The 20,081-nt window shown below is 42.0% G+C and overlaps 1 protein-coding gene across 3 annotated transcripts in view; it reads left to right on the top strand.

Annotated features, from left to right (window-relative positions):
* SPSB4 (splA/ryanodine receptor domain and SOCS box containing 4) overlaps positions 1 to 20,081 on the top strand; it is a 270,303-nt gene that overhangs the window by 196,779 nt on the left and 53,443 nt on the right. The window contains exon 2 of one of the 3 annotated variants that reach the window (XM_083613954.1): positions 9,711 to 10,181. The exons of 1 other annotated variant lie outside the window; for it this stretch is intronic. The gene's annotated coding sequence lies outside the window, so the exon portion shown is untranslated. Of the gene's footprint in view, positions 1 to 9,297; positions 10,182 to 20,081 lie in introns of those variants that run through there. One more of the 3 variants, XM_083613953.1, reaches the window with a different exon arrangement.

Genomic DNA, 20,081 nt, shown 5'->3' on the forward strand with positions numbered 1-20,081 from the left:
TTTTGCTCAGGTATTTCAATGTGTTGGATCTTCCTTCGCAGGGTTCCATGCTTGTTTTCTGGCTTTTTCTGATTTTATTGAGTTCACAGGCTTTATGGAGGCTGCATCTAAGATTCTATATTGCTTTCTTTTTTTTACTGTGCTTTCTTGTATTTGTTATTTTAAATTGTACGCTGTCTTGGGAGTTTTGTACTAAACAGCAGCCGATAATATTCTCAAACAAATAAATAAATAAAACAAAGTGATGCATAAGCTGCTCTGAGCTCCTTGCAGGAAGCATAAGAAATATGAGTAAGCAAGGGAGAATGCAGTCGTTTTTTTTAACTTGCTCCTAGTTAGGTGCTATACAGAGCTGTGAGTGGCTGGGGGAATATAATGATGAATTGTTGCAGGCATTTGTGTTTCTGTTTATGTAGCACAGGAGACGGTGCTTAATGAAGGAAATAAAATTTTAGTGAAGTGATGTGAACTGTGGCTTATTCAATATGCTAATTAAAGAGTTCACTTTTACATGACCCAGCATAGTGGAAAAATGTCTACTGAATCTGGAAGCTTGGGTGGAAGTGTTTTAATATGAGTTCTGCTATCCAAATGCACATGGCTGATTAGCTCCCTATTTTTCTGGATCAGATATCATGAGTGAAATTGACACCCAGCCAATTTTCTTGGGAGTGACACTGATTCAGATCTTAGGAAATGGGTCTCGCAAATCCTGACTAACTTAAACCAGAGCACCTTCGTCTGCTTTTACCACTATATGGTTGCAGAGTGGTACTAAGTCTCCTGGTCAGTGACATTCTCCATGTAGTACTGAGAAAGTGTTAGCTGTGGGATTTGAGGGAACTATTTTATCTTGGTACTTCTGAATACAGTGGTACCTCGGGTTACATACGCTTCAGGTTACAGACTCTGCTAACCCAGAAATAGTGCTTCAGGTTAAGCACTTTGCTTCAGGATGAAAACAGAAATCATGTGGTGGCGGTGCGGCAGCAGCAGGAGGCCCCATTAGCTAAAGTGGTGCTTCAGGTTAAGAACAGTTTCAGGTTAAGTACGGACCTCCGGAACAAATTAAGTACTTAACCCAAAGTACCACTGTAAATAACTCAGTTCCTTCTGCAGTACAATTCTTAAAGATTCAAGCATCTTTTGGGCAAGGGTTTTCACGATCCTACTGGCCATGGAAGAAAACAACAGATATTTATAAGGACACAACCGCTGCCATTTCTCCACAGATTTCGTCAGTGTGAGGGAATCATAGAACCATAGAGTTGGAAGGGACCCTGAGGCTCATCTAGTCCAACCCCCTGCAATGCAGGAATCTCAACTAAAGCATCTATGACAGATGGCCACCCAACCTCTGCTTAAAACCAGCCAGGCTGCCCCTCTGTACTCTCTCCTCTTCACTGCAATCCTGTTGTTTGTGTGTGTGCATGTCCTTGGTTAGGAATGGCAAACCGTTGGTCATGCTGGCTGAAGGTGATGGAATTTGGGAATCCAACAACATCTGGAGGGCCACATACTTTCCATCTCTGCTACAGGTGCCTTCACAGACCTCTCAGTTTACCGTGGTGTTGTGCATAGGCTCATTCTGGACTACATGTCAAGGTTTTGCAGAGTATATTCCATCACTTTTTGGACTCTTGAGCCACTCTTTTGAATAGGTTTTTTTTTTTTTGTAAAGAAAAAAAAATACAGGATATATGGATCCATTCAATACTGATTCAATCTACTTTTCTGGGAGCTCTACATTTGCCCGAACTCAGTGATATTATACTTCCAGTGTGTTGGAGGAAAGGGAGCCCATCTTTTCTGCTAAGCTGTGGATGAAACAGGAGTTGCAAAAATGCTTTCTCCACTTTACATGGAGAAATAGTTTTATATTAGCATCCTTGATCCACAGAGAAATCAAATTACGTTAGCTGAACCTGACATAACCTTAAGGACTGCAACTTTGATGAGAGTGAGGCATGAGCAAAGCGTAAAAGGAATTGTGAAGGCATTTCTTTTACTTTGGAATGTTTCCTGTAAATAGTCAGGAAAACAAATATTTGGTTTGTGCTTGCTTCATTGCTGGGGCTCAAAAGAGTTTATTTTGTTCCAAGGCTTGCAGGCCTGTTGATATCATAGTCTGATTTTTCACACAATGACAAGCACTGTTTATAAGGCAACTGGATTTTTTAAAAATAATAATCACAAATCATTTCTCGAAAGATTACACATTATGAACTTGGCTATAGACCTGAAAGCAAGACAGCTCTTCCTAGAAAACGAGAATGAATCTGGCCAACATTAATTAAGTTATCATGGCCTGTACTGCTTTTATGATACCTATATTTGCAATGTATTCAGAGAAGCAATGAACCATAAAAGCAAGAGATGACCTACCATTCTTTTCTCAGTTTCTTCAAAAGACCAAGACAAAAATCTGAAGCTGCCTTCACTTTGGCCATATTCATGCCCTACAATTAAAGCACATGACTCCCCCCAAAGGATCCTGGGAACTGTAGTTTAAGGGTGCTAGGAATTGTAGCTCTGTGTAGGGTAAATCACGTTTCCCAGGATCACTGTGATATATGGGAGAAATATGATTTCAGGAACACAAATGGAGAACTGGCTTTTCCTAAAGGGTGTGCACACACTCATGCTCATGTACCCACAATGTTTTTAGGTACATCCATGTGAGTTAAGTACATATGGGATGTTTGTGTACTCATGTTTCTATGCCCCATTCCATGCATTACATAGCAATAAAACTAAGTTTGCTACCAAATATCCACTTGGCAGGAGCGGGTCAGCCAATCCTGGCTCTCTTGTGAATGTATCTTGCATGAATGTCCATATTGGTATGCATTTCCTATCAGAATTCTGTGAGCAGAGCTATCAGTGTCAGTTTCCCTGAGACAATACCTCTTGAGGCTTGACAAAGTAGTGTTGATAACCCATATTGTTCTGGATATCCATCTCAATGGGAGCTAAGATGACCCAAACTGTGATAGGTGGAGATGATTCATGCTTATTCTGATGGCGAGGACAAGCCAAAAGTCTGTGCAAAAAATAAATTAAAGGAAGCATCAGCAGTAGACTACATCAAAATAAGAAAAGGATAAAGTTGTGCTTTTTGGAGCTATGAAGGAGCTGGCTGTTCCCCTAGAGAAGACCTGATGTGGGTGCAATGAACTTTTGTGGACTACATTTCCCTTCATCAGGTGTATGAAGTGTTATCCTGACTATGTAACTATACACACACACACACACACACACACACACTGGATGGAGGGAGTTATGAACGAGGAGATCAGAGGGAAATGCAATGCAGTAAGGTAATTTACATTATTAACAGCAGCCATTCTTGAAACAGTTGTTGTTGACAATAACAGATACTAATTTAGACATGTAATGTGATCAAAACCAAGCCACAAGTGATAGCACTGGGCATTTGGATGAACTGTAATTCTGTGATTTCATGGTGCAATCTCCCTTGAGGTTCTTAGAATCAATAAAAAGCTTGCTGGAATGAAAAAGTCTTTAGGGACCATTTAAAAGCCACCAGGGGGGAAAGTTAAATTCTTGGGCAGGAACTCCACAAGTATAGAGCCACCACTGAAAAGTCCCTATTTCTAGTATCTACCTACTTGACGAACTTTAGTGGTCTGCCCAAGAACAGAGCCTCTGAGGACAATCTTGGACAGTGGCATTGCTTTGTCGATGGTGCTTCTTTTGCCTACTTGTCCTGCCAGTGATTTTTTCCCCTTTTAAACACATACTCTCACAAAATCCCTTAGCAACACACAGAGAGAAAGACACACACACTTCTTTCTTCCCTTTATACACATATACCACATCTCTTTTAAAATCAGTCGCTTTGGCAGTGTTTCTGTGTGAAAAGGTCAGGTTCTGAAGAAGTTGAAAACGGATAATGCTACTGAGAGTATCGCTGATCCTCTTTTAAGGAGAGTTATGTAAGTTGTCAGAGGAAGTGTTTGGATTTTATATACGCTGTCATAGCGGCTTTCCACTTTAAGTGAAGCATATACCATCTTCAGTAATGAAATAATGGTTGTAGCGCAGACAGTTGCTATTTTTAACATGCTGGGGATAAACCTCGACAAAAGTATGTGCTCTTTTCGGCAGATGATAATATGCTGGTTGGGAGCCTGCATGAAAGCTTTCTATTTACCACATTATGTTATAACGTAGAAGTTAAACAGTGTTTCATTAGGGGTCATTTTTTAAAGAAAAAAAATCATTGTAACTTTTACTAGCAGTTCACTTATTTTTGAGAGTCCCATGGACTGCAAGAAGATCAAACCTATCCATTCTGAAGGAAATCAGCCCTGAGTGCTCACTGGAAGGACAGATCCTGAAGCTGAGGCTCCAATACTTTGGCCACCTCATGAGAAGAGAAGACTCCCTGGAAAAGACCGTGATGTTGGGAAAGATGGAGGGCACAAGGAGAAGGGGATGACAGAGGACGAGATGGTTGGACAGTGTTCTTGAAGCTACTAACATGAGTTTGACCAAACTGTGGGCAGCAGTGGAAGACAGGAGTACCTGGTGTGCTCTGGTCCATGGGGTCACGAAGAGTCGGACACAATTAAACGACTAAACAACAACACTTATTTTTCATTGGCACATCAATATAGCATAAGAAGAGCCCTGTTGGGTCAGGCCAATGGCCCATCTCGTCCAGCATCCTGTTCTCACATAGCCAATGAAGATGTGGGAAGCTAACAAGCAGGACTTGAACCCAATAGCACTCTCCCCACTTGCAGGTAGTCCCAGCACCTGGTGTTCAGAAACAAAATGCAATCGTATCTTGGATCCTGGACGCCTTGGTACTTGGATGTTTTGGCTCCCGAATGCCGCAGTCTCGGAAGTGATTGTTCTGGTTTGCGAACGTTTTTTGGAACTCGAACGTCCAGCGGGGCTTCCGTGGCTTCCGAGTGGCTGCAGGAGCTTCCTGCAGCCAATTAGAAGCCACACTTTGGTTTCCGAATATTTTAGAAGTCGAACGGACTTCCGGAACGGATTCCGTTTGACTTCCAAGGTATGACTGTATAGGTTTCTGATGTACTAGTCTGTAACACTGAAGGGAATGTATACTTTTCTCTCTGTTTATCAATAAATAAGCACAATACTGACTTTGGAAAGTAGGTTTTCATAAAAAGTTTTTCCATAAGTAACAAAAGCTCATTCAGTGTCTCTTGTTTTCATTTTTTTTTAAAATAAATATTTATTAAGTTTTCCAATTTTATATAAAGACAAAAAGAAAAAGAAAAAGAAAAATATTAAAAACAATTCAGTTTCAGTAACAATTTTCAGTCACATGTTTCTTTGACTTCCTCATACCTCCCCTTCTTGTTCTCTAGTTCAATTTGTTAATTCAGCAAATCCTAATCTCTTAACATTCCTTTTAAAATATCACCTTATTTTCCACTCAACTTTTTTTTAAAATTTAGTAACAGAAACAATTATGATCCCCATTATCTTTATCATAACAGCTGGAGACCACCAAAGTTCAAACCAACATCTTTTCAAAGTTCATTAATTTTATAACATATCTGTAGATATTCCTTAAATTTCTTCCAATCTTCTTCTGCTGACTTTTCTCCCTGGTCGCGGATTCTGCCGGTCATTTCTGCCAGTCCCATACAGTCAATCAACTTCATCTGCCATTCTTCCAGAGTGGGTAGATCTTGAGTCTTCCAGTGCTTTGCAATAAGTATTCTTGCTGCCGTTGTAGCATACATGAAAAAGGTTCTGTCCTTCTTTGGCACCAAATGGCCGACTATACCCAAGAGAAAAGCCTCTGGTTTTTTCAGGAAAGTGTACTTAAATATCTTTTTCATTTCATTATAAATCATTTCCCAAAAGGCCTTGATCTTTGGGCACGTCCACCATAGGTGAAAAAATGTACCTTCCACTTCCTTACATTTCCAGCATTTATTATCGGGCAAATGATATATTTTTGCGAGCTTGACTGGGGTTATGTACCACCTGTATATCATTTTCATAATGTTCTCTCTTAAGGCATTACATGCCGTGAATTTCATACCTGTGGTCCATAACTGTTCCCAATCAGCAAACATGATGTTATGTCCAAGATCTTGTGCCCATTTAATCATAGCTGACTTAACCGTTTCATCCTGTGTATTCCATTTCAGCAGCAAGTTATACATTTTTGACATAATCTTAGTTTTAGGTTCTAGCACTTCTGTTTCTAATTTAGATTTTTCCACCTGGAAGCCAATTTTCCTGTCCAAATTGTATGCCTCCCTTATCTGAAAGTAATGTAACCAGTCTCGGACTTTGTTTTTTAATTTCTCAAAACTCTGCAATTTCAGTCTATCTCCTTCTTGCTCCAAAATTTCCCAATATTTTGGCCAACTGGCCTCCATATTGAGTTTTTTCTGAGCTTTCGCTTCCATTGGTGACAACCACCTTGGGGTTTTGTTTTCCAGTAAATCCTTATATCTAGTCCAAACATTAAACAAAGATCTCCTAACAATGTGATTCTTAAACGCTTTATGAGCTTTAACCTTATCATACCACAAATATGCATGCCATCCAACACATTGTTAAAACCTTCTAAATCCAAAATGTCTGTGTTTTCCAGAAGCAGCCAGTCTTTCAACCAGCAGAATGCTGCTGACTCATAATAAAGTCTGAAGTCTGGCAGGGCGAAGCCACCCCTTTCTTTTGCATCAGTCAAAATCTTGTATTTTATCCTAGGCTTCTTGCCCTGCCAGACAAATTTAGAAATATCTTTCTGCCACTTCTTAAAACATTCCATCTTGTCCACAATTTGTAATGTTTGAAACAAAAACAACATTTTAGGCAATACATTCATCTTTATAGCTGCTATTCGACCCATCAAGGAAAGCTTCAAATTTGACCATGTTTCGAGATCTTTTTTTACTTCTGACCAGCATTTCTCATAATTATTTTTAAATAAGTTCCCATTTTTAGATGTCATATTAATCCCCAGATATTTCACCTTCCTCACCACAGACAGACCTGTTTCATTCTGAAATTTCTCTTTTTCAAACAATGTCATATTTTTCTCTAAAACCTTAGTTTTGGTCTTATTCAATTTAAATCCTGCCACCTGACCAAATTCTTGAATTAGTTCTAAAACTCTTTTAGTACTAGATTCTGGCTCCTGTAACGTCAAAACTAGATCATCTGCAAACGCTCTCAGTTTATACTGTTTGGCTCCGACCTGCAGTGTCTCTTGTTTTCAAATCATAGAATCCTTCGCACAGGTCAATTGCAGTCAGGTTGAGACATTTTTGTTATAGGCAATGTGAAGTTGAGGAGAAAAGAGAAATGGCGAATGGGGGGAGTCGAGGGAGACCCTAAACTTTCATTCTTTACATAGTACATGAGTGGAGCTTTTTATTTCAGCATCACATGGATAGGCATCTTGCTTTTGTTGGTGCAAGAGATCAGAGGGTCCAAGTCATAGTTGGTTGCAGCATGTTTTGATTGTGTGTGAGCAGGGGGTGGGGTGTTGCTGGGTTAAGTTAGCCATACTGATTCATGGAATCACAGAATGGTAGAATTGGAAGGGACCCCAAGGGTCATCTAGTCCAGTGTTTCTCAACTTTTGGTTGCCAGCTGTTTTTGGACTACAACTCCCATCATCCCTAGCTAGCAAGGCCAGTGGCTAGGAATGATGGGTGCTGTAGTCCAAAAACAACTGGAGACCCCAGGTTGGGAAACACGGATAGTCCAACCCATTGCAATGCAGGAAATCTTACAGTACTTATTTCAATATACAACATGCTATACACAAGGAAAGCTGCTCTAGCCAAATTCCAGTGGCCACAATGAAGTCATCCAGACACTATATATTATATTGGCCATGTAGTCAATTGTGTCAGGGTTATAATCCAAAGGCACGTGATGCAGCAATCTTGTTTAGGCTAATCAGGTTCTGGTCTGTGCCTGGATGGGAGAATGCCTGGGAAATGTATGAACATTGCACTGAGTTCAGTAAAAGAAAGGTGGGATAAAGGTAGAGTGAATAAATAACTCATTTGTCTTGATCGCATGGGGTTAGGGTTAGACTTCCATTTCTGTAACAAGACTTCTTCCACCTCTGCTGTCCTCCTGTGCACCCTCAGCATTTGGAAACCCTCTGGAGCATATTTGCATGGGAAGAGGAGAGGAAGGGGAAATCCTATTGTGAAAGGAGAACATCTCTTGCACAGCACTGGAAACACCACATGGTATTTTAGGTTTAACAGTATGCTGAACTATATGTTGATCTGAAATGGAGATGACTGAAGTAAATGAAAACTGAACTTTAGCAGAGTACCTATTGATTTATGGAAGCTTTTGAGAGCATTGAGCATGACAATATTGCAAGGGTATGAGTCCTCTTTTCGATTAGCTGCTCCACACAATTGCTATAGTAGAAACACCCTTGCCTAGAAAATGTATATTATGACATAGCTAATACATACCAATAGTAAATAAATTAAGAACTAGCACTGCTATTTCAAACCAAACTGCCTTAAAGATAGACTGGATTTAAGAGACTCTTAAAGGTGGTGGTGGTGAAAGACAAATAAAAATAAAATCACATTTTTAAGGGGATGTAATACTATATCACTGCTGATAAATTGTAATATCTATTTGCAAGGGAAGCACTCTCATGAAAAGAGGTGTTTTGAACCCCTGAAACTTAAAAACTGAAAGGACGGACCAAATTTAAATGAATGCAAATTAAGAAAGAACAGCTGTTCCACTTGTTGAGCTCCCATTATGTCCAGCAAGAGTGAAAAATAGCATCTATGCTTTTTCATAAAGCACAGACAAAAAAGGAGTACTCTCGGTCAAGCCAGAGCAGCAAATGTCAAAAGGGTGCGTAGTACCCAGCTTGGTTCTTTTGGCACAAGAGGCAGAAAATCCCACACGCAGCTCTTCCCCGCCCTGGCAGTAAAAATACAACGGCAATACATGCATCTGCTCCCTCTTCACCACACCTCAGTGTCCCCCAAAAGCCAGAGAATAAATAACTCTGCTAAACACCCCATTCAGAAGACAAAACAAAACTGGATGTTCTAAAACAAAAAAAAAACCTTGAATGGCTAGTGACATAATAGACAAGCCACACCCTTGTAAGAACTCTCCCATGCACCTAAAATTGCAAAAACCACCCCACCCCCACCTTTCCAGAGGTTGACTCGCACCGATTATGCACAAGGGGTTAAATAATGCAGCTTCCCCGCCTGGTGTAAAACGCCGGCCAGGGAACTCTGGTGTGGCGCGCAGGCAGGAAACGCAGCCTGTGCCACCGTTGGCTAGGAGATCCGCTGCCCTTTTGCAGCCTGTTGGTGTGGACTCGGGTGTCTGGGGCGCGCGCGCGCGTGTGTGTGCGCGCTTGCTTGCTTCTCTGCCTGTAGGCTAAATGGTCGTGTTTTCTGCGGTTGGGTGTGGGGGGGAGGTTAGAAAAAGAGAGAGAGGAGAGAGAGAGAAGGGGCGTCACCATCTGTTCTTAATTCCCTGGCCATTGGATTAGTAGCCTTCGGTGATGAGATCAGCAGGATCAGCTTTCAGGATGGGGCACTGGCCTGGCTTCAGCGGCAGGCTCTTCCCATCTGGGCTGTCTGTGTCATGAAGGAGGGAGGAGGAGAGGGAGGAGGAGGAGGAGGGCAGAGGAGAAAGCGGAGGCACAAAAGCGACGGCAACCTTTGAAGGAGCAGCCGCGAGGCGGGCGGGCGCGCGGGCCGGAGAAGCACCAGGACCGGCTCGCTCCCAGGCCACTCTTCCTTCTGGGGAAGAGTTTCTAGCGGGGAGTTTCCTGTCTGCGCCTCTGTCGTCTCCGGCGGGCGCGTGGAGCGCGGGAAGCGGGGCCTTGGCGCGAGTCGCCTCCAACTTCTCTCCAAAGTCTCCGCAGCCTCCCCCCCCTTTTTTAGGGAGGTGGTGCGCGGAATATTAACCTGCCTGGATCCGTCTGGTGCCTTCGCCACTTTTCAGGGAAATGCTCTCGGGAAGTCCCAAGAAGATCTCGTGCTGTTGTTGTCTGTTGCCTTCCTAGAGGCTTGCGCGCTCTCCTCTCCTCTCCACCAGCGTTCCTGGATTTTGTCTCGAACATCCGAAAAGACAAGAGAGAGAGAGGGAAAAGTAATAACCCGGGATCCAGCCGGAGATGCTTTTCTGGTCCCTTGGAGGTAAGTTTTTGGAAGAGGGGCCGCTCCCCGAGGCTGCTTTACGCACAGCCAGACTCCAAAATAGCCACGGCTCTGTTCAGCTCCAGTTAGTTACAAGGGGTGATGCTGGAACAAGAAAAGGCTCGTTTTTGAGTCTCGGGAGCGAAAGGCTAAGGGAGCAGTTCAGAACTTTTCCAGTCCTTGCTTTGGCGTATGTGATCATAGCCAACGCTGGCCATGCTCAAGAGTAAACTCATTGAAATCAATGGATTTAAACGTGCCCATTGATTTCAGTGGATCTGCTTTGCGAATGACTAGCGTAGGCTATTTTTTCCCATTAAAAAAATCTTTGGTCTGTCCAGTCTTGTAGCAGCGAGCTAAGCAAACGGTTTTTCGGATAAATAAGCGCCTTATTGTCCCTGGCCAAGTGGTTTGTGACTGGCAGTCGCTGAAGGTTTTGTTAGCAACTTCTCAAACGAGCGATTGTGAAAGAGTCCTGAGCGAGATCTGTGCAGTTGTCCTTAGCAAAAGTGAGGCAGGAGTTTTTCTCTCACGAATCAAAGCTAAGCTTACTCTTTTTTTCTGGCGTGAGCGGGGTGGGGAGGGGAGAGGAAGGGTGACTTTTTAGATTTGTAGGAACTGGAGGGTTCTGAAAGGCATCAGTTCTGCTCATGCCTTTCCCAGAGATGTTCTGCAGAATTACTGAAATTCCATTCAGAACGCCCCACATCTCATGCTATATTGTGTGGGGTTTCACATAAGACCCCTATTGAATTTCTCAGACACCAAATCTCATTCATTCTAGAAAAAGGAAGAGGGTGGTGGTGGTGGGGAAACAGAACAATATTCTGAATGGAGGTGGTGGTCCTTTAGGATAGCAAATAATTTTTTTGTGGGGGGGGGGGCTGTGTGTGAGAGAGAAATATCCCACCTGAAAAGTTCTTTGTCCACAGATGAGCAACTGTTTTAATCTCCCGTTTGATTACAAGCTGCAATCCTTAGCGGTTAGCGCCAATCAGCCTAGGCTCCCCCCGCCCTCCCTTTAAACAGTGCTTGCCTGCCCTCGGTGACAGAATCCATTCATAACGAGATAACACTGCATTGTGAAATGACTTATCCGGAGAGAAGAGACTGGCTGCTCCCAAAGGACTATTTTTCAGCCTTGCAACTGTTTTCATCTTTGTGTGTGTATGTGTGTATGTGTGTGGAGGGGTAATAGATCTTCGTAGCTCAGACAGCCTGTAGCTTGTGATGCAATTTCGTTTATTTACTTTTTGCTAATGGCAGCAGGAAGTTGTGTGAGTATACACTGAGGGGGAGAAGACTGCTGCTGGTCAACGTAATTGTCATGGCTTTCATGAGAAATAGGCTTGTAGGGTTTAAAATGCAAGAATGGAAGCCATTCTTCCATTTGTGCCTGCCAGTGTCTCGTTGTTTGACCTAGGGCAACCTCTCTTTGCTCAGTTTCACCACTTGCACTTAGGGGAAAAATAATACTCCTCCCCTCCTCTCGCAAGAGCACTGAGGCTTAATTTATTAATGCATGTGAGGCACTCTGACTTTCTCAGACACTGCTGAGGAGGGAGCCCAGTGGATGGACTAGGAGCTGTGAAACGAAAAACCACAGCCCTGCATTAACTGTTTATGGGAAACAATGGACTCGGGAGTGGTTGCCTGTGCTCTCCCTGGACAATTGCTCCCAATGAATCTCATTATTTAATAGTTTCTTGCTACTTGGGATAATAATAGGTCTCCTACATGAATCCTGGTGAGATTGTTTGCATAGCAATGTAAAGTTGAAGATAATTACAGAACATCTCCATTGCTTGGGGCGCATGCATAATTTCCAGATAAGCAGCAGCCTTAATATCTTACAAGTAAGTGGATACCAAATTACATGCAAAAGGGCACAGGTTCTGGATAATTGCAGTGTAGATAATGGGTATTTGGGTGGATGAGGAGGTGAGTAGTTTAGACTTCAGAGGAAAGTGTTAAAATGCAGGTTTTGGTTTACCTTAAAAGAAATATCATCTTGTAGCATAATGCTTGCTGAGTGAAAACTGTATCCTGCTGGTCCGTGGCATTGCTTATTAACTCTGCAGACTTCTTGTGGCACGGGGCAGTGTGAGCTTGGTGTAATGGATTTTCCATGTTCCAAGAGCAGGCGACTATTTCTGTCTCCTTTTCTTCCCTAGATACTGTTTTGTCCCACTTTGTGTAGGTCAGTGTCTAACTCCCTTTGAAAGGAAACATCTTTGTGTCCTGTTTTTGCTGCTGTTCCATCTGCTGGATTTGTCATTCTCTGGAGGAGCAAGAGTTAATTCTCCTGTTCATGGCCTGTCTCCATATTAAAGCACTTTTACCCCACTTACATCCCTGACCTGTAAGGTTGCAATTGACAGCCACAATAGGTTCACCACCTGTTTAAGCTGATCTGGGATTTATCTTTGATGTTCATGGGCAGTGATGTAGGTTTTCCAGAAACTTCTGAATTGGGATTCTTTTCCAACAGGAATGTTTGGAAAATGTTCCCATGCACATTAGGGTCATTTGCCCTGGTAATCTTTCAGATTGCACTGGAAAATTTTCTGATATCATAGAGGTTGGGGGAGAGGAATCTATGACCCTAGATGTTGTTATACTTCAACTCCCATCATCCCTAGCTAGGAGGGCTAATGCTCAGGAATGTTGGGAGTTGTAGTCCAGCAACATCTGGAGGGCTATGCCCTAAAGCAGGCATGGCTAAACTTCGCCCTCCAGCTGTTTTAGAACTATAGCTCCCGTCATCCCTAGTTAACAAGACTAGTGGTCAGGGATGATGGGAACTGTAGTCCCAAAACAGCTGGAGGAATGAGTATGGCCATGCCTGCCCTAAAGAGTGATCTAATTTAGCAACTTTATTTTACTTGTCTTTTGTAAACAAATCTAAAAACTTGCAAACTGTTGAGCTTGCCTAATAAGCTGTTTGCAGTTGGTAACTATTACTAGTAATTGTTACTGTCCTTTCTCTTTTGGCTTTGAAAAAGTAGGCGTGCTTGCATGTTACATTCAACAAGTGTACAGTCTGTGTACCTGTTTACACAGATAGTTGAACCGAATGTATATTACATGTACATATTCACATGTAATATTCAATGAATGTATAGTCTGTGTACCTGTATCATTCACACAAACGCTTGTGTTTAGAGACAACATGTACCTGGGCTCAGTGTCAACATGTGAACACCACAGAGTTGCCACCAGCTAATTTTGCTGTTCTTCTGACATTCCTTATTTGCAATCTTTGTCCATGACATGACAGACACTTCACTTTAGCACAACTCCTAAGCTGTACATTTCATTATGAATGATGATGGTAAGATCCCCCAGCTTCCACTCAACTTCTGAGGAGAAAATGCTTTTCATGTGTTTGAAGGGAGGAGGGAGTATAGCTGGTGTTGCATCGGCTTAAGTTGGAATTCTCTGATACTGTGGAACTTGCAAATCCAGGCCTTAGGCCAGCAGAGCATAGAATTAGCAGTGGCTGCTGTTCCACGGGGATCTATGGCCTCATTTTGTAATCAAGAAGCAAACCTTATTTCATTATGATTATTGGACAGGAACAAGGCCACAATGTAGTTAATACGGGGGTTGCAAAAATGAAGGATGTCAGTATACAGCAAGCAATTAGATTATCTGAATCAGCCTTTCCCAACCTGGTACTCTGAAGATGCTAGCTGGGGTTGATGGGTGTTGTTGTCAAAAACAACTAGAGGACTCCAGGTTAGAAGTTGAAGATGGCATGGCTTATTGGTATTTAAAGCAGCTGAGATGTTGAGTTTGCACATTCTTCATGCCAGCTTTGGCTCCTGTGAATTTAACTTTAAAGGTGCCCTTTTGGATACATCTTGGCAGCAGGATTTGCCAGCTAGGTCTCTCCCCCACTGCTCCCTCTGCCCTGCAGTCCTGGCTTAACCAGGCCAGACAACCGTTTGTCATCTCTTGTTTCTTGGGCACACATGCTTTTCTCATTGTTTGCTGGCATGGGATTATTCCAGCACAAACCATCTGCTCCAAGGATGTGTGGCCAATACTTTGCTTGTTGTCTGCCACCCTCTTTGTGTCTATGACTTGCATTTTCAATTACTCTTATGTGCCTGCAGAAGTCAATCACCATCTGCTTGTCCGTTCATGAGTCTCTATTTTCCTCAAATCTTCATGTGTGTCCTAACTTCTATGTTTCGTTTTCGTCTTTGATGCAACTGTGCATTTTCAGCTTTTGCTATACTATTAGTGTAGTGTGGGAGCAGAGTTTAGAGTTCAGCATGTCCCACTTGTTTTTGCTCCCATTTTAGTGTTCTCATTCACCTTCCCCCCCTCCTTCATTGGATTTACATTCAATATATTCTGCCCCTTGCCCTCTGATCTTCCATGTTTTATTGTTCTTAGCACCATGCCATGCTAGGTTACCTTTTAAAGAAGTTTCCCCTTTTTCTGCATTACCTGGGAGAAATTCTAACTGAATGCAATGGGATTTACTTCTGAGTAGACATGCATAGGGTTACACTGAGTAGGATCACACTGTCCTTTTCTCCTGAGAAATGGTGTCTGTTTGCTTGAAGAAAGGCATTGTACTAATACTTGTTTAAAATGTTTGTTGGTGGGCTGTTGATGGTAGGGAAGATGGTCTGAAAGGTCACCTTCAGTTACTAGAAGGGTAGTTTACCATAAAGACATTTGATGTTTTTTCAAGAATGTAAGTGTAAGTTAAAAGTCTAGGACAAAATCTCATGGTGGGTACAAGCTAGCCAAGAGTTATCTGGCTGGGCCCAAGGAACTGTTAATGCCTTGTGGGAGAAGATTGTGTCAAAGGCTTTGAAAGAGGTGATGCCATGACCCCTTCTGAAGTGGCCCTCCATGGACCTTGAGATATTGGACAGCCTCCACCTTGTAGATTATTTTTCTGGGCAAAGTAATCCAGAGTGTGGTGACCAGGTAACTACAGGCACATCTGGATAAAGTGAATTATCTTGACCCATTTCAATCTGGCCTCTGGCCCAGTTTCAGCTTTGGTTGCCCTCTGTGATGACCTTTATCAGACAGAAAAAAATACTAGCCCTTTGATTCTCCTTGACCTCTTGGCAGCCTTTGATACCATGGGCCATGACACCCTCCTGAAGTAATTCGAAGGATTGGTGGCACAGTGTTATGGTGCTTCAACATAGAGAATTCCTAGCAGACAGTAGCATTGAAGGACTCTACCCATAGCTTTTGTGCTTAGGATGCCACAGGATTCCATTTATGAGGATTTGAAGTGTGAAAGCCAATGATACTTAGCTAGGCATTCCTTCTGACTCAGGAGAATCTGTAGATGTGCTGGATCTAGCCTGGGGTTGTTGACAGGCTAGATGAGGGTCTGTAAACTATGACTTAATCCTGATAAGACAGAGACACACTGTATAAGCAGTTCTCATTTCTGGAGATTGGGGAGACAGCCTCCTCTGGGAAAGAGCAGAGTGGGATAGAGACTTTTACCCAGAGGGGTTTGTGTTTTTTGTTTGTTTGTTTGTTATCAGTGTGTTGTGCCAACATTATTCTAGCAACTTCAGAGAAACAGGTTCGTGACTTAGGTACTGGGTTGCTGATAGTGGTAAGTAGTGAAGGCTGCTAGGCAGAGTTTTCCTTTTCTTATCTTAAGTAGATAGCAGAATGATACACAACACATAATTCCTTTTTTTTTTTAAAGTGGAGCAATAAGAGTGGAGAGCAATATGAAGGTTGTTTTCCCCAGTATTGTAAAAGCTGACTTCAGATGACACATTGTGCAAAGAGGATTGTCTGCCAGCTGAACAGACTCTGGAACACTGCTTGGCAGGAAACCAAAGAATGACACTGCATTTACAGCAATCCTCTTTTATAACCAGTTCAAATAGGGGCTTCATTCAGAATGAGGCACTGGATTGAATTCTGGGTACATCAGGCAATCAGGAGGCAAGGGCAATTTAGTGTGTGGCAGGTCACACACTTACTACGATTTGAATTCGGAATACAGATAGATAGATAATACTTTATTCGGCTATAAGCCCACAAGGTAAAACCAATCAATAAATAAAATAGCATTTTACATTCTAAAATATCAACTAAAATATTTCAACGCATAATCTCCTTCACGTTACATACAATCTCTAGAACTTTTTGTTCTTTCTTTACTGTATTTTCCCATTCCATCCCTATCACAGTTGAAAAGGCATCTCTTAGTAGATGAGAGGCATAATATAGCCTTCAACTTTGCAGTTCAGTCTGACAGCAATCTCCATGTTGTGGATTTTTACAAAGTCTAAATTGCAGTATGCTTAGACGGGACACCCAGAGTTATTTAGTTTTCAATTTGATGCTGTTGTGAATTCATTCAAAGCATTATTTATCACTAGATCTCTTCACAATCCACTTCAAAGTTGCACTCAGGCTGCTGACTTGGAACTTCCAGACTAGGACCAGTTCAGAGGGTACTCCCACAAGGCTGCCTGTTATCTCAGAGCTGATGTGTTGGAAGCTTATGTAGGGGGTGACTGCAGATAATGATTGTAATTAGGTTTATTGGATCATCTATCTGAATCATATGGAATGTGAATGCATACCAGGTCCTGCCAGGTGGTGTGTCTGTGAGATAGACTCCCCATTGTTGGTCTGGTTTATATGATAAGCTCATTATAAATGTTACTCCTTTTGCACAGATTGCTGCTCTGTGGAAACATTTTCCTCCCCTTTTAGTAGTCTACATCAGGGCTGAGTTATGTTTTAAATTGGTCTTAAGAACCTTTGGCTGAAAACACCTTCACAGAAGTCTGTACAGTATTTGTGCCTGTAGTTTCTGCCACCATCAGTGCAATTCTATGTGTGTCTACTCAGGTGTAAGTCCTATTGAGTTTAATGGGATTTACTTTCAGGTAAGTGTGTGTAGGATTTCAGCCTAAGATTGTAGTCTTGTACACTCAATCCTATGCATGTCTCAATTTATTTAGTTCACCACAAGAAGACCACCAATGAGTCTTCCCAGGGAACTACCGGTAACCCTGCAATGAGATTCCTTAGGCAAAACGTGATACCATTCTCCCCACATCTGTTCACTGAGCTAGATTCTGGGGACCAACAATGTCTTTTACATGTCTTTTACTCCTTCCCTAGAAAGTTGTGGTTGGTTCCCTCTCTTTTAAGCTTCTTCTGTGTGCTTTTAGGCTTTTCACCAACATTCTAGTGTAGTTTAGTATTGGTATATTATTATTATTATTATGCTGATTGTTGTGTTGGTCATTTTCTCAAGTTGCTTTGAATTTATAAAGAAACATTGGGGTAGAAATTTTGCAACAAATCTTTTCAGCAATTACCTACCCTGGATGCTAGTACAAAGTGAAGGACCTTTCCCCTGCAGTAGAGGAGTTGGAGGGACTGGGTCTTTCATGCCCAACAAGAGAGACAGACTTTGTCCCTCTCTTAGCTTTTCTGGAATCCATAGAGAACTTGTGAGACACAGTCACTTTCTCACATCACTGGACTTCGGACCATTAGAAGGAATAAGAACTAACTTCACTGCTTCTGGGGTTTTCCAAAGCCTAACATGAAGTGAAAGCAGGATTTGTGGCCTTCCAGATGTTGCTGGACTGAAACTCCCATTATCACTGAACATTTCCTGGGATGATGTCCAGTGACATCGGAAGAGAAATAGGCTCCCATCTCTTTTCAGTGTACCAGGAGCCTGGGATAAATTTGCATGTGTGTGGAGAAGTTGGGGTGACCACAAATTATGGCTGCCAAAATTTGGGCCCTGTCTACAGTATACTAGTGTTTTCCAAGTATTTGTCAATAGATAATTATTGTGGGTATTAAATTTACTATAGTGTCTACTCCGTAAATTATATGCAAATACAAATCCAGTCCTGCTTCACTGACATGTATTTTGAAAACTTATGCCCTTCAGAGTTCTCATAATATGCCTGAATTTTTCACTCTAGGTCCAACATAATGGGAAAGGCCTTGACGGTCAAAATCTTTCTTCTCCTAGCAAAAGCGGTGAAGGAGGAAGTCATATCAGAGAAGTAAAATGTGATAGCTGCAGTGACCTATCACCAAACAGTTGTGGACGTTCCAGGTCCCTTCTGGTGTACCAAAAATCTCATTTTGTGTAGGCTTCAGGAAAATCTCATGTCCTCCTATAATGTTCCATATACTCAGATGTCCTCCAGTTGTACTGTTCTTTCTAAGAAACATAACATAACTAGAGACAAAATACTCTTGATTGTGATAGAAGGGCTAAGTGCTTTATCACAATTACACTTTTTTTTTATTTCCTGGAAGTTCTAGTAAGAGCGGAGTTTGTAAATATGGGCATGGTTTATTTGCTGATAAATTGAACAACTTACATCTGTTTAATTTGTTGTGCTTTCTGTTTGCTTAAATATTTTGTTGTGGCCTGTGGCTAAATCAATTAACTTCTAATGCTAATAGATATCCCCTGTGCTTAAACTTTCCACATTTCCACACAGACACTTGCACCTTTTTAATGAAATAAAGCTGCTCTGTATGAAATAGAACGTTTTATGTGCATCACTTCCAAATGTTCTGTTTTAAATTACAGAGGTTTAAATATGTGGTGGCACTTCATATTACAAGACACACTTGGCTTCTCCAGCAGCTATTTAAAAATGTTCATGTCTTATTCAATGTATTATTAGTGTACTCTGTTATCTATCAAACCTTGTCTAGGAACTTTGTAGGAGTTCTATAGAAGCAAGTAAAATTTTGGCCACATAAATTGCATATGGACTTTTGCGGATAAATAGAATCTTAATATTTGTATTGCATGCTTTCCCCAAATAATTCAAGGCAGATTGTCTGGTCTCTGCCTTCTTCTTCACAATAACCCTTCAAACGGTCTTTAATAACAGTCTGAAATGGTGGAATGGTCCAATCATACTTCATGGGGCAAGTTGTTCCATAACCAGTGTTCAAAATTACCCAGGTGCCAGGCACATTTTACACCAGGCTATTGGCCAAGTGCAACCAAGTGAAGATGCCTGAGGACCTAAATGGTGTCTCACATATCCATCATCTGGAGCTGCATGCCTGTGGATCACTGGATCTTGACTGTTTCACACACATCCTGTGGAATTCTATCCACTCCACTCACAGTTGTGAGGGACATTCTCACACAATGAATGGCCTGGGTCACCATTAAAAAAAGAGAGAGGTAGAAATAGGCCAATATATATTTGGATCAACCTGGTGGTATTATTAGCACTGCATTTGAACCAGCCTAAGGACGCAAATGGTGCTGTGGTCTAAACCACAGAGCCTAGGGCTTGTCGATCAGGAGGTCGGCGGTTTGAATCCCCGTGACGGGGTGAGCTCCCATTGCTCGGTCCCTGCTCCTGCCCACCTAGCAGTTCGAAAGTACGTCAAAGTTCAAGTAGATAAATAGTTACCGCTCTGGTGGGAAGGTAAATTGTATTTCCGCCAGAAGCAGCTTAGTCATGCTGTCCACATGACCTGGAAAAACTGTCTGCGGACAAACGTTGGTTCCCTCGGCCAGTAAAGTGAGATGAATGCCACAACCCCAGAGTCATCCGCAACTGGACCTAACGGTCAGGGAGGTACCTTTTCCTTTAAGGACTAACCAGCCTGTTACCGGTCTCCTAGGGGCCTTCCTAAATAGGCAGCTGCTGAATAAATTGTTAACAACTTTCAAGGGTCCATATTAATTTATTCATATAAATTTGTAGTCAAATCCAAACATTTGACGTCTGCTCTTATGCTTGGCTACTCAGAAGTAAGTCCTACTGAATTCATTGAGGATAACTCTATACTGTGGGATTATTGTGGTCATAAATGATTTTGTCTCACCCTTCAGTTTAGTGAGAGGCCAGGTGGGAGATGATAGATAGATAG

This window comes from Podarcis filfolensis (assembly GCF_964270895.1).
Source record: "Podarcis filfolensis genome assembly, chromosome: 5".
NCBI classification, from domain to species: Eukaryota; Metazoa; Chordata; class Lepidosauria; order Squamata; family Lacertidae; genus Podarcis; species Podarcis filfolensis.